General features: G+C 49.4%; 1 protein-coding gene across 3 annotated transcripts in view; it reads left to right on the top strand.

The window, feature by feature from the left end:
* Positions 1-23,981, top strand: part of CDK18 (cyclin dependent kinase 18) — a 68,218-nt gene that overhangs the window by 12,523 nt on the left and 31,714 nt on the right. Inside the window, exon 2 of one of the 3 annotated variants that reach the window (XM_073319787.1) lies at positions 21,646-21,738. The exons of the other annotated variants lie outside the window; for them this stretch is intronic. The gene's annotated coding sequence lies outside the window, so the exon portion shown is untranslated. The remainder of the gene's footprint in view (positions 1-21,645; positions 21,739-23,981) is intronic. 3 annotated transcript variants of the gene reach the window in all.

The raw sequence follows: 23,981 nt of genomic DNA, 5'->3' as shown, positions 1-23,981 counted from the left end.
GAGGTTTAAGACAAGAATTTAAACTGTGTGCGCGCGTTTATGTATGTATTTACACCATGCCACCTTTCAGGAGCTTTTTGGCCAGGACTCTGGTTTCTTAGGTCTTTTCCAAAAGACCGTGTTAAATGCAGATAATGCCTCCACTTCCCAATGACATCCAGTCTCCCAGGTAAACCAATCCCTCACCCAAGGATTGCCCCACACCCTGTTTCTCGCATGCCCCTCCCCTTTATCAGTAAATCTCCAGCCCCTCTTTCCCCCCTACCCCCCAGCAAGAACAATGACAGCACTTTCCCTGCTAGGATGAGAATTCCTGGTACCATCAACCGCCCTGATGGTTGCACCATTTCTAAAGAGCTGTGATTGTGGCATTTCAAAGGCTTTGACTGCACAAGCAAGTCCTTTGTATTGAATTGCTGTCAGACAAATCCAAGGTGCTATTCTGCCAGGAAGGAAGGAGTCGAAGATAGCAAACAAAGCCCCTTTGACTTCAGTTTTCCAGCAGAGGGGCTAGGAGAAAGGGATCCCTGGGAGTCATTTTAAGTCCATGAAAACAGAATACGGTGTCTAAGGGAGAGGGAATGATTTCATAAATTCAAATTAACAGTATGTGTTCGGGTTAAGCACGTAATCCATCCCAATCCCCTCTTATTAGCGGTTAATTGTATAATTAGTGGCACTGTGATAATGGTGTGGTGAGTGCAGCTAACTCCCACGTGCACAGCCGACTCGATGGCTTTCAAACCAGAAGGGAGTGTGGTGTAGTGGTTAGAGCAGATCACTTAGGATACGCTTGCTGAGTGAACTTGGGCCAGTCAGATTGGTGTAATACTCACCTGTCTTTCAGGGATTTTGTGAGGCACAAAGATGACCTGCAAAGGAACATTTAAAATTGCCATTTTCTGCTTCTTGAGGTACAAAGACATCCTCTGAGTTGTCTTTTACCTGCTGAGTTTTTAGGGTTTTGGGAATGCCCAGTCTGGTCTTCACTGGTTTTGCTGGAGGACCTCTTGTGAGTCTCAGATGTTTATTGTGAGCGCTCATTCCCGGACTGAAAGGTTGTGCAGTCTTTACCACAGACGTATTCTTTCCAAAGTGTCCATCAGCCATTGGAATTCAATAGGTGTTAACCAAAACAAGGACATTTTAAACAATGTGGCAGAAAATCTCTTCTCTGACTTGCTCATCTATGTCATCTTGACACTGTGAAGTCGCAGTTACGGCAGTTCTCCAGTCATCCATAGAGCCTCCTAGTATATACCAGACCTGAATAAGTTCAACCAAAAGATGAGAGAGCGCATGGAAAGATCTTTTAGGACACAAGCCTTTCAGGCCATCTTTATAAAGAAGCAAAAAAGAGGGCATCAAGCCCAATCATCCCTTTCCACCACAGCTCTCCTTGGGATGCTCAGGGCAGCGTTAACTCTGTCAGCATTTGTGGTATCAATGACTGTGCACTCAAGTCACAAACTGAAACCACCAGGATGTTGTCCTCATTTATTGTTTGTATTACAGTGGGGCCTAGAGGCTGTAACCATGCTGGGGGCCTCATTGTGGGAGGCTCTATGCATATACATAGTCCTTGCCCTAGAGAGCCTAAAAGACAAAGGATGGGAGAGGGGAAACATCTCCATTCTACAGGAATAGTCTCCCCTAAGGAGTCTGTGACAGAGCCAGAAATCAGGCCCAGATCTCCAGAGTCCCAGGCAACTGCCTTACCCCCCCTGACCATCCTTCCTTCCTGGAGCTGGTGTCAAATTCTTTCCCACTGATCTGCCATTCAGATTCCTTATAGCACTTCATCATCCTACCTTGCCTTGTAGGCTCCTCTAGCAGATCTCTCTCTCCTTCCCTCTGTGTCGATCTCATGCTGAGCTCCGTTATTGTCCCCACTTTCCAAGGGCTCAGGCATAAATGCTTTTAACTTGTCCAGGGCACCAGAGCTGTGGCTGCATGCTGAAAAGATGGGGACCCGTGTGGGAGACTGAGCTACCAGACAGGTTTCAGAGTAGCAGCCGTGTTAGTCTGTATCCGCTACCAGGTTGCAACAAAGGAGCTGATAACTTCAAAGAGAGGAGGGGGCTGGGAGGGAAAAGGGTGCGTGGCCGGGATTGAACTGGACTGCAAAAGGGATAGAGTCTGAATACATCGGAAAGGAGGTTTCTTTTCCGTAGAACCACCCCTGTTTTGTCTACCTCTCTAATAACCAGCACAGCTGCTTTGAGGCAGGTTTACTGTGTAAGGAAGAGGGCCCTGTACCGCCACAGTTGCCTGGTAGCGAGCTTGCAACGCTGTTCCATCCTGTCGCGTGGATGGGGTATCCGTACCCTGTGCTGCAGCCTTGAATAGTGAAAGAGCCGTGGCATGGTCCAGAGTCCTGGATCTTGTCTATTTTTTAAGGTGGAACAGCATTTTTAACCAAACTGTGTATTATAACTGGGTCCCCCGAGTGTAGAGAGGCCCGCAGGGTGGCCCTCCATTTGGAGGCTGGAGGAGGTTTCCCGACTGCTAAAGGGATGTTGGTGCTTTGTGTGCTCACACCCCATTTTGGTGGGGTTTTCTTTATTCTTCCAGGTATGGTAGAGCAGGATCCGCTAACAGAGCATGCTGCCTGGGAATGGTTTATTCCGGGTACATCATTATCATTTGTGCAGGGTATTAACAGAAGGCAGATAACCAGCTGGCGTTTACATTCCAGCAGGGAGCTGCTGGGTGAGCCTCTCTGGCTGTTACACGTCCTCCTGTTCGCATTCCACTCCTAAGGAGGATTGCATTGCCGGTGAAAGGTTCCAGACAGACAGCCCCATGCGTAGAACAGGTACAGCGTGGACAGCTGCAGGGCAAGCTTCCCTGCCCATATACCTCAGTCCTGACCCGGAAGATGGGCGAGGTCACCTCTAGGCATCACAGGTTCATTCAGTCTCTGGGGCCTATTCCGTTCTTGCCAAGAGAAGAGTTGGAGATGCATGTGTTGGGGATGGGGGTAGGTTGCCATGTTGTTGGCAACTTGGGCATTTGTCCACTGAACTGCAGCCCACAAAACTCATTGCACAAAGGGCTGCCTTGCATCTGCCAGATCACTGTTGAGCTGGGCCAGATTTGAACCAGAAGCGAGAGACCCTGGGCTAGCACCTCAGCTGGTATAAATTGACATAGCACCAGTCAAAGTCAAAGTCAGGGAGGAAGCTAGCCTGGCCGATGATCTGGCTCTTACCCTTTTTTTTTTTAAAGTACCTCTTGGTGTTTGGTTTTGCAACACCTCTTCCTGGCCTATAGCCAAAACGATGTCTGTTGTTCATGCAGTTGATCAGCCTCTGGTCCCTTGCAAGGCCAAAATTCTTTGTGCATGAGAAGGTGCATGGGGAGGAAAGCTTAGTAATGTTGGTAGCCGGTAGGAAGGCATCCAAGAGTATTTGGCTCCCTGCAATAGATGGGGAAAGGTCACTAGCTTGGCAGAGCGCTGCGGAGGCTGGTGACATCTGAAAGCGGGGAGGCGAAACAGACACATAAAGGAGCTCCTTGGAACCAGTTATGACAGTGGGCACAGATAAGGCATATAATGAGCCAAGGTAAGCACTGCCAAAGGCTGCCAGACCTGTGGAATGTCCACTGGCTGAGGGCAAACGAGAACACACAGAGTTCATCCGAGAAAGCTGTTTATTTTGCAGCAATCATGTTTTGAACAGCCTGGCATCAAGGTAACAAATCTGAGCTCTTGTCAAGCTTGCAGCCTCGAAACAATCACCTTATCACAGGGGGATCCCAGGCAGCTGCCTCTCGGCCTAGGAGGCTTTTATTTCCCTCGTTGACTTTCTTTTTTTACAGGACTTTAATAGACATAAGCTCCCTGTTGTCTGACGGCTGGGAGTGCATCCTCAAGCAGTCTCCCCTATCGCAAGCCAGCAGCAGCTCCCCCGTCTCCTGCTGCCCATCAGCACAGGTGCAGCAAAAGGGAGATTGCACAAGCAGGGCAAAATACCTGTTGCGCGTCTTGGAATCTAGCTCTACTAGCAAAGTCTGAAAGATCCCACCAAGATGATTTCAGATAAGGCCACTTAGAGGCCCACTCTTATCTAAACATTGACATACGGTTACGGCAGTCATTATTTGGATAGGGAACTGCAGGCTTATATAGTCTATCAGAGGTCTATTCCAATGCCTGAGCAGCAGGTTGGCTGTATAGACTTGTTGGCATCAGGCTGGGAGTCAGGAGACTTGGCTTCAATTCCCAGCTCTGCCACAGACTCCCCCTGTGACCTTGGGCAAGTCACTTAATGTCTCTCTCTCTGTGCCTCAGTTCCCATCTGTCGAATGGAGATAAAAACATTATCTTTGGTCTGCCTTTTCTGTTTAGACTGCAAGCTCTGTGGGGCAGGAACCGTCTCTCACAGCACTTAGAGTAACAGGGCCCCAAATCTCAGTTGTGGCCCTCAGGCGCTCCTGCAATGATACGATTAATAATAGCTTTGGGAGGCAGGAGCTGCTGGGTTTACTCCCAGCTCTGACTCCCTGTGCGACGAGACTGAATCTCAGAGGCTCATCGCTCACGTACCGGGAAGCCAGCCTCCCCCTCACTGGAACGCCACAGCTTGCTCCATGGGAGTTCCGAATCCACGCGCCTCGTGATCTCTGGTGGCCTCACTGAGAAGTGTATGGTGACGGTGACCTCTTCCTGCTCACACACCTGCGCTTTGGAGGCTGCCCCTGCATGGCACTATCATTGTGATTCTTGCACTCTCACCCGAAGGACTGCAGGCTGTTCGTTCCACCCTGAGACCTTCACCTGTGGCTCATCGGTGGCTCTCGCATAATGAAGCACTTGGAAGCAGGTTTCCCATTCAGATTTCGAATGGCTGTCTTTCAGCTCAGGGCTGGCAGTGGAGGGCTCTGACTCTCTCTTCCCACCCCCCTGCCCCGGCTCTGACTCCCTCTCCCCTCAGCTTTGCCAGAGAAATATTTTGGTCTATGAATTGCTGTTTTCTTCCCTTCCCCCTGCCTGTTGGCGTCTTTGTTTCCAGACATCTTCCCCACAGGTACTTTCCAAACGTTCGGCTGCAGGTTTACATGTGTGGGATGGTCCGGATTTTAACTGTGCCCCTTTGACTTTGTATAGCATCTGGGTAATGTTATGTTGTTCCAGAAAGGTAATATCTCTCCCTACACACATGCATGCATGCATCCAGAGGTGGGATGGGCAGCAGCTAAGCAACTGGGCTAGGAATTGAGAGAGCTGGATGCTATTCCCAATTCTGCCTCTGTATTGCTCTGCATCTTTAGGCTAGTCACTTAGGGCCAGATTTTTAAAGGCATCTAGGCTCATAAAGATGCAGACACACGGAACTCCTATTGAAATTAATGGGAGTTTGGCACTTAGGTGCTTCTGAAAATCCCGCTAGGCACCCATCTGCATCTTTAAGTGCTTAAATGCCTTTAAAAATATAGTCCTTAACTTCTCTGTGCCTCTGTGTGTGGGGCCCTGGTTCCTTACTGGGGGCACTAAGCAATATTGCAGTACAACTAATCATGTGTCTTGAGATCGACAGATCAGGATTATGAAGTTATTGTTTTTATTACTGGGGCGCTGCCAAACTTAATGATTGTTTGTGCTGTGCTTTGAGATCCTTGGAGGAAAAGGGTTGAATTGTTACACTGCTTCCCATGCAGCTTTCAGACATCTTCAAGCCACTGCATTTCCTCCACCGCTAAGCAAAACACATGTGCACACACACACAGCCAACCCAGGATGGGTGCACAACTGGTTTAAGGTTAAATGCCAGATTAGCTCAATCCTTGGCAAGGAGGCAGAATTGTGGTATTTGCTTATTCGCTTGCCATCATGTGACTCCTGGAGCTTTAAATAAAGCAGATTTGAAACCCCGATGCAAAGGGTTTTAATGCCTGATTCTACACAGTACTGCTGCCCCAGCACATGGCCTCAGACAGAAACCTAGTCAGTACCGCTTCTGTAAATTGTCCTGAAGGGGGGAAAATAGGTCAGGAACTGTGTCTTCTTTCATTAGTTTCTTCTTGTGCTGCTGCAGAAAGATCTGGCTGAGTTCTTGGGGCTGGATTTTAGACTCAGATCAGCCCTGAGGAGGCCTGTCTCCTTGGTCTGAGCTGTAGTCTGGAGGGGATTTTAGTCTTGTGCATATCTATTTGGATTGAATCTCTCCTACTCCACCCCCATTTCCTGAGAGTGGTGTGCAAGATGATGGCGTTTCAGGTAATCTGATAAGTGCTGACCTGGCATGGCAGTCTCACGGGAGAGATGAATAGCTTCGAAATCCAGGTATTAGAGAGAGTTTTGTGGAGCATAAACTGGCAGAGATTCAGCCACTTTCATAGGGGGCTAGGATCAAAATGTGATGCTGTTTGGAAAGGTCCACTCCAGTCTGGAAGATGCAGAGAGCGTACTAGCCCTTTGTGCTGCTGGGGGGTTTGTTTGGGGTTTATAAAATTTATAGCTGTGTTTATTGGGGGGAACCCTTTTCTGTGCCCTAAAAATGTTCTTTTCCATACCATGCATATTAGGGGAGGGGTGTGGAAATTGATCCTGAAGTGTCAGGCTTCCTGATCTCGTGGGAATGGGAAACAGGTAACTCCAGCAGGACCTGCGGGGATGACAGAGCTTTACATCCCTGGGGCTCGAGGCACCTTACAAAGAATTCTGTCTCCTAAATGCCCAGGATTCTGGCATCCAAGGATCACAAAGTACTTTACAAACACCAGCTCCCACAGTCCCTGTGTACAGCAGGTTTGTCTTGTCGGTCACCATTTTACTGAAGGGGAAAACTGAGGTGGCAAGAGAGGCTAAAGTGACTTGCTCAAGGCCACAAGCAAGTCAGTGGCAGCAGCATCCTGACACCCAGTCCTGTGCCTTCATAAGAATGGCCATATTGGGTCATATTCTGTCTTCTGATAGTGGCCAATGCCATTTGCTTCGGAAGGAATTAACAGAACAGGTGGTCATGAAGTGATCTATCGCCCATCGCCCATTCCAACTTCTGGCAAACAGGCTAGGAACGCTTCAGAGCATGGTTTTGCATCCCTGCCCATCCTTTCTCCATAAAACCGTGCAACAGAACAAGCTCTTTTAAAGAAGAGTAACATTAGTGCAATGCTGCCCACATTGATTGTTGCTGAGGTCTCCCACATGTCTGCATCCATTGATCTGGCCAGTGGGTGTGGGTCGGGGGAGGGAGCTCCAGGCAAGATCTTTGATTCTGTGCCACTTCTTGCAACAGGTAGAGCTTTGCCTTGGTATGCCTGGCATAATTCCTTCACTTGCTGCTGCTGTCGTGTACCAGTTGTCTGCCCACGCCTTTCCTCTACACCAGAGGTGGCTGCATTTTAGTGGCAAGTGAAAACAGATCATGTCTGAATACTGATCTGTAAGGTACAAGATCTCTGTCTCCTTACGTGCATCCCACTAGTAATGGTTTTAATATGAGAAACGACAGATATTTCATCCCCAGTGTGCTGGTTGTTTCAGAGTAAGCTGATCCCAGCTGAGATGGAGTCTCAGCCCCGCACGGTGTCTTAATGGTCACGCACAGTTAATTAGCTGGATGTAGAGCTGCTCAGACTCTGCTGTGCTAGATGGCTCTCCTAGCCTTCCACAGCAGCAGCTGCCTACCGACTGCTTTCCTGCTAGCCAGGGCCAGCTGAAAGGTCCCTTAATCGGCTTGCGAATCTATGGCGATGGTCTCGTGCGTGCTGGGGGCAGAATACAAAGGCTGGGATGTAATCGGGTGACAGGATCAGGATCAGGGTACAGGGATCACCGCTGGGTAGAGCCCAGAGAGGATTACGTTTGTGGACAGTAACTACCAAAGCTGTTTGTGTGTGTAAATCATACTCCCCTCCCCCCCAAGAACACGCTGCATTTACATAGGGCTTATTGTCACTCAGTGGCCCCAAAGCCCCTCACCGAGTTTGGAATATGTTTTAGGGTTTTTCAGGTTGCGAGGCACTATGGAAATGGAAGGTTGTTGTCATTATGAGTCAATATGGGTCTTGGATCAATGTAACACTAAACTTTGGGTTTCTGTGTGTATGGGCTCCTGATTCTGTCCTCCTCTGTGTCCCATTATCGCTGGTGTTATTTGTATTATTGTAGCACTTCGAGGACCCAGCTTTGATCAGGACCTCATTGTGTCAGGTCCTGTCCATACAGGTAGTAAGAGACAATCCTTGCCCTAAAGAGCTTGCAATCGAAATAGACAAAGGGTGGGAGGGAAACTGAGTCACAGAGCTGAGAAGAGACTTGCCAATGGTCACTCTGCAGGTCAGTGACAGAGCCAGGTCACTCAATGGTTGACTCCTGCCCCCCTAGAAGTCAGTAGCAAAACTCCTCTTGACTTCCATGGGGCCAAGATTTCACCTCAGGTCTCCTGAGTCACAGTCGAGTGCTGTATCTGCTCAACTATGCTGCCACCACGACGATAGCTAAGAGCTCAAGACCCATCTACTTAATGGCAGCAAATTAAACTTGTAATTTAAACAGTTCCAAGAAATAAATGAATACAAAACCGAATGCACTTGTTGGGACCTTGGATGAGATCGGTATGTTCACCATAGCTGAGATTCTCATATTATTATAAGCCCATTCTGGGCCAGATCATCAGCTGGTGAGAAACGACAGGGCTCTGTTGGTTTGAAAGGGGCTATGCTGACTTCCGTCAGTGAGACTCCGACCCAATAATCCCCTGAAAATAAGGAGCGTGCCGGGGACATGCTGACAGAACCACCTTCGCTACCGCTCATCAAGAGCCCTGGTAGACTAGCAGACAATACGGGTATTGAATAGGCTACAGCCACTTGTGTGCGACAGGACCGTCTGTACTGGGCAAATGGGCTATTAATGGCCTATTGTCCAGCTGGCCAAACACGAGATACAGTCTCTCAGGTTAACCCCAGCCAAAGAATAAGCTCCTAGTGGTTTTTGGTTGCCGAAATAATGACTGTCATTTTAGTGCCTTCACTCAGAGCCATCAAGCGTTGCAAGGCTGTGACAGAGGGCCCTAGTGTGAAGTGCTGACTACACTGCCCGGGGCTGCTGGCCATAGAGAGACAGAGATACAAAGGAAATACAAGCCCCCTTTGTGTGATCCTGTTACTGGGCTCATTGTCAGGACTTAGGGGAACCGGGATGGAACTGCCTATCCAGCAAAACAGCTCTCCTGCCCGTGTGCAGCAGTGTGCCAAGTGCAGGTTATGGCAGCCGGAGGCTGGACCTGGAGGAAGCTTTCTGTAAAGCTTGCCTGGTGAGGCCTGGCAAGGTCTCTGTGGGTGCTTTGGACACTGGGTTTGAATATGGCTTCCGTTGCTTTGGTTCGCGTGCATCACCATCTCTGCTTCACCAGGACCCCACCGGGTTACCTCGTTGTCTTCACGGGTCCCGTGAATGAGGATTGTTGTCAGGGGGGTTGAGCACAGGCGTGGGATCAAAACCTCAGTGCGCGAGGTGCTGTACGTGCGCAGAGCAACTGAGAGTCCCTGCCCCACCGAGCTGACAATCAAAAGAAAGACAGACGAAAGATGGGAGAAGGGAAGCTTTATCCTCCCTGGTTTACAGATGGGGAAACTGAGGCACAGCGAGAGTAAGTAAGAGGTGGGAACTGAACCCACCACTTCCTCTCTAACCAGGGCCTGGGGATGTGGAAGCTCAGGGAGTTCTCTGTGCCAGAAATGGGCTGAAGACCATTGCAAATGTGCTGCTGTTGCTGAAGCCAATGTGAGGGAAAAACTGCAGCCCAGGAAGTTGAGTCAGTTCCTCAAGGAGCGAAGTTCTTCTTTCAAGCAAGTGCTTGATGCAAACAACCTGCCCTGGGATCAGGGCTCCTGCTCTTTGCTGCGGGACTCCCGTAGATTAATAGGAGTTGATTGCACGCCCCTCCTTGCAGGAGCATGATCTCCTGGCAGGGGTCTTTGTTTCCTGCGTAGGAATGAAATGTCAGGCAAAGCTCAGCAGCAGGAGAACTGCATGTCAGGCAGGGCCGTGGCCTTGTTCTCTCCCCTCATCACTCACGCTTCCTGGAGAGCAATCGGCACAGACAGCTGCATGGGAAGGCAAGGCGGGGTGGGGGGGCTTCCTAGGTCTCCAGCGGGGCTGGATTGAATGAGTTTCCTGTGAGTAAACAGGGTCATTAGGAACCAGGGGTGGGAGGGGGGATTTTAGCCAAGAGGATGAGACCCTTAGATCTCTGTCGATCGGGTGCTACCGAATCTGTTGTGGAAATAGCTGTGCAGTGTGCCTGCCTCATCACTGGTGGGCAGACTTAGTAATAAAGGCCCAGGGCTGGTGGCTTACATGGCGTGAGCTGGCTGAATGATAATGCCTATTTCTGACCTAGAGCATTTCATCAGTAGCTCTCAAAGCCCTTCACAATCGTTTAGCGTGTGTATCCGCACCGCGCCCTCATGAGGTAGGGCAGGGCTCTTAGCCCTCGTTTTTATAGATGGGGACCTGAGACACAGAGAGGCCAAGGTCACACAGTAATTGCACGGCAGTAGCTGGGAATTGCACCTGGGTCTCCACATCCTAAGCCAGTGACCTAACCACTGTTAACTATTACCACTCAAGAAGGAGATCTTGGAGTCATTGTGGAGAGTTCTCTGAAAACATCCACTCCACCTGCAGCGGCAGGTCAAAAAAGTGAACAGAATGTTGGGAATCATTAAGAAAGGGATAAATAAAAACACAGCAAATATCATCTTGCCTTCCTAGAAATCCCTGGTACACCCACATCTAGAATACTGCGTGCAGATGTGGTCGCCCCATCTCCAAAAAGATATATTGGAATTGGAAAAGGTTCAGAAAAGGGCAACAAAAATTATTAAAGGTATGGAACGGCTTCCATATGAGGAGAGATTAATAAGACTGGGACTTTTCAGCTTGGAAAAGAAACGACTAAGGGGGGATATCATAGAGGTCTAGAAAATCATGACTGCTGTGGAGAAAGTAAATAAGTGTTATTTACTCCTTCTCATAACACAAGAATGGTCACCAAATGAAACCAATAGGCAGCAGGTTTAAAACAAACAAAAGGAAGTATTTTTTCACACAACACACAGTCAACCTGTGGAACTCCTTGCCAGAGGATGTTGTGAAGGCCAAGACTGTAGTTCTGAAAAGAACTAGATAAATTCATGGAGGATAGGTCCATCAATGGCTATTAGCCAGGATGGGCAGGGATGGTGTCCCTAGCATCTGTTCGCCTGACAGGGGATGGATCACTTGATAATTACCTGTTCTGTTCATTCCCTCTGTGGCACCTGGCATTGGCCACTGTCGGAGGACAGGATACTGGGCTAGATGGACCTTTGGTCTGGCGCAGTTTGGCTGTTCTTATGGACCATCCTTCCCCTCCATTTTCTGCGTAAGGTGGGACATGAACTGGTGTTGGCAGAGTCAGGTTCCAAGGACCACTGCTTATCCTCCGGAGCAACCTCCCAGGCTGTTGAGGGGGATGTGCCACCTTGTGGATAGGCCCCAGACTTGAGATTCCCACGTGTTTGGATGAGTCACTGTGAAATCCCCATGCACACTTAATTTTCATCGAAGGATGTTCTGGTTATTTCAATCCCATCTGCTAACTAGATTTAATCTCCCTTCTGCTCCCATTCCTCTAGCCACACCCACTTCCTCCACCACACCCCCATCATGATTCACCCCATCTGCTAGTGCAACACGGCAGGCTAGTGGTAGCTTTCGAAGTGACCCTTGATCTGAGCAATCTCAGCTTTGAAAAAGTTCAAGTCCTGGCTTAGTCTCTTTCACTGAGTGCATGGCAATGCTCTGGGTTCCCACTCACGTCTGGGTGCTGTTCCCAATTTCCTGCTGCCCTGCATCATGGGCAGTCATTTACACCAGTGCCTGTGGGTGTAAAACTCTACCATGTTTTCACACTCACTTTGCACTGATGTTCATGACCAGCTATAATGCAGTCAATGTTCTAGGGCCTAGGCTCGTCTCTTCCTCTATACCCGATCCTGGAAGTTATGTTCAAGGAATGTGCTTGCTGTCTGTTCCTAGGGTTGGATTCCTGAGGGCATGAGGAATGACATGGCCAATGGAGGGACCACAGCTCTTCAATATGAGCTCTCCTGCTCAGAAACTGCCTGCCTCTATCAATATAAACTAATCTCTCCAGGCATTTGATCGTGCTTGTCGCTGTAGTTTCTGAGCATGTTATTGGAATGTTATTAGAATACTGTGTAAGATGCATCTGTTCAACCTGGCTTTTTAGCCGGCAGGAGATGTACCGTTGGCTGGGGGAAGAAGGGGCTTGTTAATTTGGCAGATTTATTGTCGGTATGGGTGGGGGTGAAAGGCAGGAAGTGGTGCAGTTTGTGGTCATGGGTTGAAATTTGGTGCCGCCCCTCATGGAGCCAAAGGGATTTGCAGTCTTTGCTCCCTCAGGATTCTCAGCCACCCCAGGGAGTCAAAATCACCACCAGCATAAATTAGAGCAGCCACAGGGGTGTTCTAATTTATCTCAGCCTCCCAAGAATATCCCAGAGACTCTGCAGTGGTATGTGCCAACTCCTCCCCCCATCCCCATCCTGGCAGACCTCCTGTAAGGGGCCCAGTGTAGGGCTGTGCTGGGGAAATTCAGAGCGGTGCCTGCTCAGAAGGAATTCTCCCCTAACCCTTCGTGTTACAATGCCAGAGTGAGGGATAGGGGCTGGGGCAAGGGATGGAATCTGCCCCACAATCGGTATGCGACACCCTCTGCAGCTGCTTCTCAGCAAGGATAGAACCCTAAACCTCCAGCACCAAGGCACAGGCCTCTCCTATTTGAGCTTAAAGAGTAACTGCAACAGCTAGTAGCAGTAGTAGGCTGTTATCTGGTGTATTGTCCAGCCATTAGAAGGGGACACCACACACTTATCCCGTGTGTTACATCGATTAGCTTTTGTTCAGTTTGATGCCCATGTCTCCATAGGGATAGGCACCTAATCAACCAGTGCCTTGATTCATTATTTACTTAGCCCTGAAAGCGCATGCGGTCCTGTGCAGTGGGCATGTTTGCCAAGCAAATAAGAACCTCCGCTCTGAAAAGTCTCCAACGCCAACAATAACGAGTCAATGCTACCTAATAACTGTGAGCCTAAAAAATAAATACTGAACCACAAGGCTTGCTGGAATGGAAAGGGGACAGTTGCGCATAGTGATGGCAAGTTACTTTTTGGCAGTCCTCTGGAATATCTGTCTCTTGAATTCCACAGCAGTACGTCAGAGAGTTTTTCTGGGTTGAATACAAGAGAGATTCGTCTGGCTAATTACAGCCCAAGTGTCTGTTGAAATAGTTTGCTGTGAAATATTGAGCAAGAGGTATTGCTAGTACATCTACTATAGCTTTAGTAAGCAGCTAAGTATCTGGTCATCAGTCCATGTAATTCGCGTTCTTGCCTGGATTTAGATTTGGATTCTGTCGACAGTTTTATCCAAGTATTTTCTATTTGACTGTTACAGTAAATGCAGATCATTCACATCACTCGTTTTAATCCCGATTTCTTAGCCGCATTCCAGTGAGAGTGATTTTTCATTTTGTCTGCTGGGGCCTAAGTTTCCCATTGCCATTTCAGTGGGATTCTTCACTTCCTGTCCTAAAGTGCTGTGTGATGCTAATCAGCTGACTCTTTCCATCCCAGGGGTGGCTGCCTTTCAGTGGTGGTTGTCATAATTCACTTTGTGCTTTGGGATCTTTTGAGCTCAAAGGCATAATAATTGTAATAATATAATACCTAGCTCTTGTATAGCACTTTTCATCAGTAGACCTCAGGATACTTTATAAAGGAGAGGAGTCATTATCATCTCCATTTTTCACAGTTGGGGAAACTGAGGCACAGGGAGCGACGTCACTTGCCCAAGGTCACCAAGCCAGTCCATGGCAGAGCTGGAAATAGAGCCCAGGTCTTCCGAGTCCCAGTCCAGTGCTTTACCCACTAGACCACACTGCCAGCCCCTGTAAAAGAGTTGTATGAACCCATTGCCCACTTGGTATTATTGTTTTGCTTCTGTAGAGGTGGCATTGAAAGGTCTAAAGTGCATTGACAGAGCCAATACACTCTTCTATTTCCTCTCGCAGCAGCAGCCAAAAGTCATTTAATACAAGACAAGGCCACTAGCTGTCATTATTTTGAAATCCATTCTGTGGGAGACTGGGCTCTCTCTGGCTCATTAATGGGGTCTGCTCCTTGTAGTTACACCAGTATATGCCACATCTCAGAAGAAACCCAGACAAAATTACCCCCTCCCTAATCCAAGAGACCACAGATGCTATCGCCTTCAGTGACGTTGCCAGTCATCTGCAGGTTACCAGGGGCCAGCTGAGAATGCAACCCCAGTGACTTCTTCATCAGCTGATTCCAAAAAGCCTTTGTCACTTCTGCTGGGTGAGGAACACCCACCGCCACGGTGCCCTTAGGCTAGTCTGTCTTGTTCAGTGGTTCTGTTTTCCCCATAGCAATAGTTCCTTCCAGCTACTCAGCGCTTGAACCTGCTGCTCCCAAAGGTTTAAGGGAGTGTCTCCTCTCCACCTTCTTGATCAAAGCAGTGAGGAGAGGGTCTGATGCAAGAAGTGATGGAGCTCTATATTGAAGATACCCTAGCTAGGGAGGTAGAGACTAACGCCAACATTTCCCAGTGTGGTCACTAATCTAGGGTGCTTTGGTTTTTGGATACTGAACTTGAGACACAGGGGACCAGATTTTCAGAAGTATCCACCACCCATTGCAACACTTCTGGCCGGGTTGGGTGAAGAGCTCTTTTGAAAACGCGTCCCCAAGTGCCGGATGTTCAGGCTGCTGAGGAGCACCTGCCCCACCCACTGACTTCTTCCATCTGCAGGTGCTCAGGACCTCTGCAAAATCAGACCTAAAAATAGAGGCACCCTTTTGCCTTTGACAATTTGGCCATGGGTGCCTCAAATCAAGCACCCGAAGGTTAGTGGAAACTTTTGAAAGTTTGGGCTGAAGCTGCTTTGTTGAAGTGAAATGTCTGAAACCGAAAGTCTCCAGAGTTAGGCTTTGACCCAATCATTGATGCAGCAGTCCTGGATCAACTCCCTAGTGTAGACGTGATTCCCACCAGTGCGACGTTGTTTACACTGGTGCAAGTTACCCTGGCTTGAAACTGGGGTATGCTGCACTGATGTTAGTCACTCGGCTCCCTGGGTAAGTCATATCTACGCTGAGGGTTGCCCTGGTTCAGCTAAAAACCCAGTGCAGAGCCTTAGAAACAATCAGGTAATGCATTTGGGCTGAAACTTGACCGCGTCAGTGATATTTTGCCCCAGCTAGGCAGGACTGATCACGACAGGGTGGAGGCATCGCAGTTTTAATGCAGCTCGTGACCATACAGTACAAAGTAGGATGAAATATTGTTTCGGAGAAATGGGAGGGAACAATAACCGTCCCATAAATTACAGCCTGTGGACATTTTAATGTGAACTCCTTCATCACATGTCTGATCTTGATTTCGTTGGAAGAAGCAGCCCGTGTTACACAGTGCACAAAGCCATAAAGATAATGAACACCGAATAGTCCAGGCACATAGCAGGAGCGGTAACTAACAATATCCTTGTGATTTCTTTGCAGCTATTTTTACCCCCAACCCACTTCCTCTCTGAGCAGGTTTATATTTAGTAGCTTATAGCAGCTAATGCTCTGGTAGGTGGCAATGAGAGGAAGAGAGATTCTGACTGCAATTTATGCAGCTCAGGATTTTCTCAGCACTCAGAAGTTGGTTTCTGTTAAGTCATTGGTTACTTGCATTCATTTTGGGAGTGAGTGGGGGAAGGGGCACACCTTTTCTCCATTCTCAGTTTCGCCATTTCAGATTTAATATCTTTTTATTCCCTGACTCTTCCTTGTTTCTCTACCTCTGGAATCCAGGCTCCTGCATAGTGCCCCCTTCTGGCAATGGCACAATATAGAATTGTAATAGTGAAGGGAAAAGAAAAGGGCTCTGAAGTGATGTCAACTATCATGCTTCAGGGTACAAGCCAACCTCTATCTGATGATGGTCAGGAAGAAATTTTCCCTTGTGGGCAGATTAACTGAAGGGTTTCTTGCACCTTCATCTGAGCTTGTGGGACTGAGTGTCTGGCACATTCATCTGAATATCTGATGCTGGACTAGATGGGCTAATGGTCTGATCCAGTGTAGTACTTCTGCTGTCCTTTTGTCATGGCAGGCCTGGTGACGGTTGATGCAACAGCCCATGTGGTTCTTCAGCCTCCAGGAGAAACAGGAGCTTATCCAGGGCCAGGCACCCTTTTCCATGAAAGGGGTCAGGTACCACAGACAACACGTGCTGAGTTCCTGCACCATTAGGTGTGGAAGGTTGGGCCCATTGCCTGACCACCCAGTCTAACAGTGGCTCTGCAACATTCTGCATTCTTTCATGGACCCATTTCACCTCCCAACAAACACCCCCATGGCTTGGTTCTCAAAAAACTTCTGTTCTGTGCATCACAAGGAGGGGCTCTGGAGACCTCTACTGCCCCTCAGGGCCCAGTCTGAGAACCACTGCCTTGCTCCATTCCCTGTCCGGGGTACTAAGCACCAAGATTGGGCAACAGCAGCAGGGTTGTGTTATTGCCTGCAGTGAGCTCATTCTGCCACAACCCGGGGTCACCCAACAAAATTCATAAGGCAGTAGGTTTAAAACAAACTAAAAGAAGTATTTCTTCACACCATACATAGTCAACCTGTGGAACTCATTGATAGGGGATGTTATGAAGGCCAAAAATAATTGGGTTCAAAAGAGAATTAGCTACATTCATGGAGGCTAGATCCATCGATGGCCATTAGCTAAGATGGTCAGGGACACGACTCCGTGCTCTGTGTGTCCCTAAACCTCTGACTGCCAGCAGCTGGGACTGGACGGATCACTCAACAACTGCCCTGTTCTGTTCATTCCCTCTGAAGCATCTGACACTGGCTACTGTCAGAAGACAGGATACTGTTGACGGGGTACCATTGGTCTGGCTCAGTATGGCTGTTCTTATGTTCATTCTTAACCCAAAAGACTAGCTTGAGTGGCCAGATAATAGCATCATGACCAGCTGTTGTGTCCTGGTTCCTAAAAGAATGGCCCCCTGGCAGCTGGTGCTTCGGGGCTGGCTCTGCCATCATGTGAGCAAATCTGAGCTCTGAGGGCTGTAGGAAATCCTGTCTTGGAGGGAGGGCGGTCCTTGTGAACGTGGCACCAGGCAGCCCAAGGTCATCTGCTGTGCTTTCACCGTAATAATAAATTTGCTAGGCTGGGCTAAATAATCAGTCCCTAAAACCACTGCTTTATAGGGGCTCTCTGATTGCCCCTTGCTTGTGCATTGGACTCTGGCCTCCTTAGAGGCCTGTCTGCATGGTAAAGGGCCATACTTGTTTTTGCCAGCTGTCACTGTGGTGCTAGTCTTGAGCGTTGCCATAGATGCAGATTCCTTCCGTGCTTCACCAGATCAAACAAGTTCCTGGGCCTCGTGTCTGTGCGGCCCTTGACGTAATTCCCCGAGCCATACCACCTCTGCACCTCCCCCGGCCTCATTCCCTACTGCCGGCATCATCCAAGACCAGATTCCAGAGTAGCTCATTGCTGGCAGCGAAGCAGAATGAGCGTGGAGAGCTTTCCTCCCGATGCCACTGGGAAGAACAAATAAGCTTGACAAATATGCTGCTGAAGTCCCAGAACGGAGATTCCACTCAGAGCCTGGGATCTGCTCTCTTACATCCTTCCTGAGCAAGGGAGACTTTGTCTTGTGGTTAAGGCACTAGACTGGGATTCAGGAGATCAGTGGTCAGTTCCCTGTTCTGCCACAGACTGCCTGTGTGACCTTGGACAAATCACTTCATCTCTGTGTGCCATAGCGTCCCAGCTGTGAAATGGGGATAATAAGCCTCACCTTCTCCTGCCTTTTGTGTGCCTGGTCTATAGACTGTAAACTCTTCTACCCATGGGCTGCCTCTCACTATGGGTATGTCTACCCTGCAGTTACAGGGTGTCCATTGGAGCGTGAGTAGCTATACCCGAGCTAGCTTTAATCTAGCTAGCTCTGGCCCGGAGCAGTGGTGCAGTTGGCAGCATGCACTCTGCGCAGGCTGTACAAGCCCATCTGGAAGCTGAGTAATTACTCGTACTGTTTAGCCGGTGCTGAAACTCATTCTGCTGCAGTTTCTTGGCGCCAGTACCCAAGCTCACTCGAGTAAAGCTAGTTCAGGTATGTCTACTCGAGCTGTAATCACACCCTGTGATTGCAGTATCAGCCTACCCTATGTGTGTATAGAGCACGCAGTATAAGGGGACCTCTGGGCACTGTTGTAACACACATGAATAGCAGAACGGTGCTGTTCTAAGTGAGGCTAGGTTCTGGGCCCCATGCCAGGTCAGTGGTCAGAGGGTTTCAGGGATGATCTCTAATAATCAGAATTATTAACCAGGTAAAAAAAAAATAGGGCAGGAGTAGGATGGTTTAGAGGCTTGGTCAATGGACTATGGAGCTTTTCACTGCTGGGTTGCTATTGGGATCAGGCCCAGATCGGAGTTTGACTGTTATTTCCTTTCAGTGGGTCTCAGTCTGGTTCCTAGTGGATCGACTAGTGCACAACACACAGATCTGCTCTAGGAATGATTGTGGGGAAGTTCTCTGGCCTGTGTTCTACAGGAGGCCAGACTAGATCACAGTGTTCCCCTCTGGCCTTGGAATCTCGGACCACGAAACTACCCCCATCATTGGCAATCTGAGCGGAGAGGCCAAGGAGCAAAGATGCTCAGAAATCAGTCTCTGTTCCATGGGAAACTCCAAAGTTTCGACATTTGTGTTCATGCTGAAAAGTCGGAATTTTTTCACAGCCTGGCAATTCTGAAAAATGTCAATTCAGAAACGTTGAAACTTTTAGTTTCAATAATGCTGACATGTTTCATTTTGAGAATGTCAATACGTTATAACATAAAAGAAAATATAGATCTGTAATCTGAAATATAATATGATTATAATATAAAAGTTGGAATGAAACGGGTCGAAACAAAATACTTTTACTTTATAAATGAAACGTTTCAATTATAAACAAAAGGAGAAAGTCAAAATGATTTGCTCTGACAGCTTCCCAGCTAAAATTTCATCAAAATGGAAATGTTCTTTCGACTAAACTGCATTTTCCCATAAAAAACTGGTTCATCAAAAACAATTTCGAACAGTTTTGCCAACGAGAGGTTGAAGGAGGGTCAGAAATTGCTGAGCGTCCACTCTCGAAATCATACCCTTTTAAAATGTCTCCCGTTGGGTGCCCAAGGGGGTCTGTCTACACTGAAATCAGAGGGGCGACTGCGGCATGTCTGGACACACCCCAGCTAGTTTTCATCCAGCTAGCTCCAGTAACAACAGCAGTGAAGCTGCAGCAGCGTGGGCTGTCCGCTCAGGTCCATTCCCAGGGTCCTGGGTGGGGTTGCACAGCCCGTGCCACTTCCTGTATCGCCACGGCTTCACTGCTGTGGGTATCCCAGCTAGCTAGACCACAGCGAGCTGGGGTACGTCTACACATCACACGCGCTGAAGTCACATCTCTGACTGCAGCGTACACATACCCTAAGTCACTTCTGAAGCTCTCCAGGGTTGGGCTGAGGTAGACAGACTGGTGCTAGCGTGTTAACGATAGCAGTGTGGACGGTCTGGCTCAGGCCCTGAAGCCCGCCTGACCCCCTAGGCTTGAGAGCCTGATCCCCAGCTTGAACCAGAATATCCACACAGCTAGATCGAGCTCCGCTAGTACGGGTCTGTCTGCGGGCTGGGAGGCAGTGTAGACATATCGTAGACATACCATAGCGCACCGTAGTGTAGACATACCTTGTTAGACTTGGGGGAGTCTTGCACTATGCTTTTACCTGCTCTGCGAAATGAAGCGAGGACTGTCATTTTCAAGTGACATCTTTCAGGAGGATTTGAAGCAAAGTAATTGCAGTGTCTGGTGCTGCTAGTGTGTAATCTTCCTTAACACATCATTACCCATAATAATATGACAGTAATGATATCTGTTGTTCACATCGCGCTGTGGATGTCAAAGCACTTTACATGCTGTGTATTTGGCCCTAGCTACTGAGATGCAATCACCTCGGCAGCATCCAGCAGCAAAATGCGGCAGCTGTTTCACAGCATGCTATACAATCGTTTAGGACAGGAAGGGAAGAAGAAAACTGCAGTTAGTTCAAAGTGGGTGCAAGGGTGGAAGGAAGAATGTAATTGCCCATATTGGAATTGGGGTTAGAACCTCTTAGGGTCTACACTGGAGATGGAAAGTGTAATGTCCAGCTATGTAGACATACCCTCGTTAGCTCTGATCCAGCTAATGAAGAGTAGCTGCTCCAATGCGAGCTGCGGGAGGAGTTAGCCACCCAAGTATGTGCCTAGCATCTTGGACAGATACATACTCGGGGTAGCTAACCCCCATGCTGCTTATGCCCCCATGGCCACCTTTCTGTTTTTAGTTCACTAACTTGGTCAGAGCTAGCACGAGTATGTTTACATGAGCCAGAAGTTACCCTGCATCTCGAAGTGTCAGCATACCCTTAGTCTTTCAAAGAGTGCCAGGCCATCACATGGTCAGGAACCCTGCTTGCTGCCTCAGTTGAAAGACTGCTTCTCCTGCTGGGGTGTGGCTGAACATTACTTTGGAGAGAACACCTCCTATTCCAGCATGGATGCAGGGATGGATTTTCCCAAGAGTTCTCCCATCCGCTGTCTGTCGACTAGAGCCCCAGTCGATGCAGCCCAGCATGGGCACATGGCACAAAAGCTTGGTAGCTTCCCCCAGTGCTGCTTTAACAGCAGGAGTGAGTGTACAGAGCTGGAGTGAGATACATCGGATCCATTTAGGTCCATTGATGCACGTGACACGAATGGCACTGTCTAATGTGCTCAGGTTAGATCTTGCTTAGTTTGTGAGATGGAGCGAGATCTCAGCCTGATTCATCACTCAGGCCTTCAGAGGATAGTAAATATTGGTCACCACTCTGCCGGGGCTTATTAAATAGTGGGATTAAGAGGACGCCCCCTGCCTCCCCTGTTCCCAACCCCCCAAGCCACCCAGTTGTCTGCTGTGATCCCAAATGTGCTCGTGCTGTGGTCGGCCTTTTGTCTGTAGATGGAGAGGTTTGCTAGGCTGGGGGATGTGCGGAGAAGTGGGTTTGCAGGAAATCTGGGTGAGTGCAGCCTTAGCTAAGGCTAATTCCCGGGGTTCCCAGGCGCTGAATGTGAGAGATTGCATCAGCGTTGGGAGGCTGGGTCCGGGATCCGTGGGCACTGGTGCGACAGCGGCTGATGACCCTGCAGATGATCTGTTAAGGTTTCAGATGCAAGCGTTTCAGCCCAAGTGTGCTGGTTGCCACAGCGACACAATGCATTAGCTCCCTGGATGTGGTGTCTGATCCCATCAGTCTGGAATGTGATCACTGTTTGTTTGTGCTGATATCACAGGGGCGGCCAGGGAGGGAATGAGCTACCAGCAGACAGCAACACAGCAGACCCCTTCCCTCTTTGAAGATCCAGACGGGGTTGAGGTGTGGGGCAGAACCCCCTGAAGTAGCATTCAGTGAACTGGGAGCCAGCGGCTGATACACCCTTTCATATTCCTTCTGTGCTGCAGGATGAGTGACTTTAAAGGAATGCAGTGCTCCTGAATGGCAGTCCCCTGCCAGGTACAAGGGCCTGGTGGAGGGGCAGCTCATCTGAGCCCAAGGTATTCCTCCTTCCCCGTCATTGGGGGGGTTCCTTTCAGGCCCCCACATTCCCTCAGCACAGCCACCACCCTTCCAATCAACATCAGGGCCAGGAGACAAGGCCCAAGGCAATCAGAGACAAAGCACATGGAGGATCTGACTTCAGCCTCTTGTCCCACAGCCTACTAGGGCAGTGTGGGTGTGATATAGAGAGAGGTGCTAAGGTAGCAGGACCCTGATGTGGCTTTCCCTGCATCTCCCCCCCATCCCGTGGACTGGCAGCTGGCAAGAAAGACACAGAGCTGAGGCAGTCAGTCCCAGAGCTGCTACAGTCCCGCCCCCTGCTAGGGCACATGGCCGTGAGGGTCAGAGTGAAATAGCCACTGGGCAACAGGGAGGGAGCCCGATCAATGGCTTTGCCTTCCAGTGCCTTGTGGCCAGCAGGGGGTAGCTGCCGAGTGCTGCTGAGCCATTGATTATTTCCCCCCTTCTTGTTAAACAACAGCCGCTACGTTTACTCCGCTGCTGTGCAAAAAAAGAAAAGAAAAAATAGCTTCTCTCGCAGTTGGAGGGTGGGCGGAGTGGGCACCGCCAGCTCTGGCTGGAGGCAGGAGGCAGGCTGTTCCGGGTCAGTGGGATTCTGTCCGGTCATTATGGTGAAGGGTTCATTGATTGGGCAGCAGCCTTCCCCCTCCTGCCAGCACACCTCATCGCTCCATCGCTTTCATCGCTCCATCGCTTTCCATGCTGCAGCTGGACCATAGTAAAGCAAAGTACCTGCTCAGGGCTGGAAGAGTAGAGGGGCTGCACAGGAGGACTGGCAGAGTGGGGTGGGGGTGGCAGTGCTGGATTAATAGGGAGCTGCAGGTTGCCACTGAAAGGCATCAGCTGATTTCTGTCTGGGGAGAACCCAGGACTGGAATAGTGGGGGGGTGGGAGGTGCTATGGGTCAGGATTGAAGGGCATTAGCTGATCTCTGTGGGTGGGCAACCTGGGACTGGAATAGCTGGGGGCTGTCCAGGATTGAGGGGCTTTGGCAGAGCTGTTGGGGGGAGTCCAGGACAGAAATGGCAGGGCGGGGGGCAGAAGGTCAGAAATAAGGGGCATTGGCAGAACTGTGCAGGGGTTTAGCTTTATGAGGTTTAGCTTAGGGCACAGCTGTTGTCCTGTCAGTTTCAGGAGCGTTACCCTTTTCCTAAAACTATCACCCCAGACAATTACTGTAACCAGAATGCATCCCATCTGTTTTCAAACACCAAGCGCAGAATGTGAGCGGCTCCTCAGCCAGGCCCTGTCTGCATGGCTGAGCTGGGGCCCTGTCTGCATGGCTGAGCTGGGGCCCTGTCTGCATGGCTGAGCTGGGGCCCTGTCTGCATGGCTGAGGGACGGAAGCTGCAGCACCCAGTGCTTGTCAGCACTGGGAATTAGGAATGTTGCATCCGTGCCCTGCACGTGTTCATTTAGCCAGCCAGAGAAACAATGAACTTCGCTCTTTGTCCCTTGGGGGTTTTCCTCATTTAAGGGTTTTATTCTTTAATCAGATCTCTGGCTAAGAGGATTTCCATGGCCATACAGGATTTGAATTAGCCAAGAGACTGTAAATGAACGGTGAGCTCTCAGCACCTCACTTCTTCTACTCGATCTCAGGGGTCTCCTCCCAGTCAGAACCTCTGTCCTGTCTCCCTTTGGGAGTTCGCTGGTGCCCCAGAAAGTCTCTTTGGCAAAGGCAGAGTATAGAAACTGGAGAGACACCGGCCTGGAAGCTTAGAGGATTTTCCTTTTCTTCTCTGTGGGAGTTAGATCTTCTTTCTCTTTATATGCTCAGTCTTTCTTTCCTTCCTTTTCTCCCCCACACCAGAGCCTCACCCTTTCCAGCCAGGACTGGGAGTCCAAGCATGTTGCAGGCCAGAGCGAGACTACGTATTTATTTCGATATTTCTGTATTTAGGTGTCTAGAACACAGTCCCTGGGCACACATGATAATGAACAATGAAAAGGCAATCATCGGGGGCCTGTTAGACCACAGTTAACTATTGAAAACACAAGGGGCCTGGTTCCCTGACTTACAGTAAGGCCCCATATGCTGCTCTCACAACAGAAAGGGGCCTTGAAGCAGGTGGAAGGCATACCCTGAGAATATCCTGTGTACTGGGGCCTCCCCGGCTGGTTTCACACTGGCCTCAGGGCTCTATGCTGGCCTCCTCCCAGCACAGAGGACACACAAGGGGCGTAGCTGGAGTGCCCTGCATCTATGGCAATTTGC

This window comes from Lepidochelys kempii, chromosome 21 (genome assembly GCF_965140265.1).
Source record: "Lepidochelys kempii isolate rLepKem1 chromosome 21, rLepKem1.hap2, whole genome shotgun sequence".
Lineage (NCBI taxonomy): Eukaryota > Metazoa > Chordata > Testudines > Cheloniidae > Lepidochelys > Lepidochelys kempii.
Note: the sequence above shows the minus strand (reverse complement) of the source record. Positions and strands in the feature narration are given on the sequence as shown.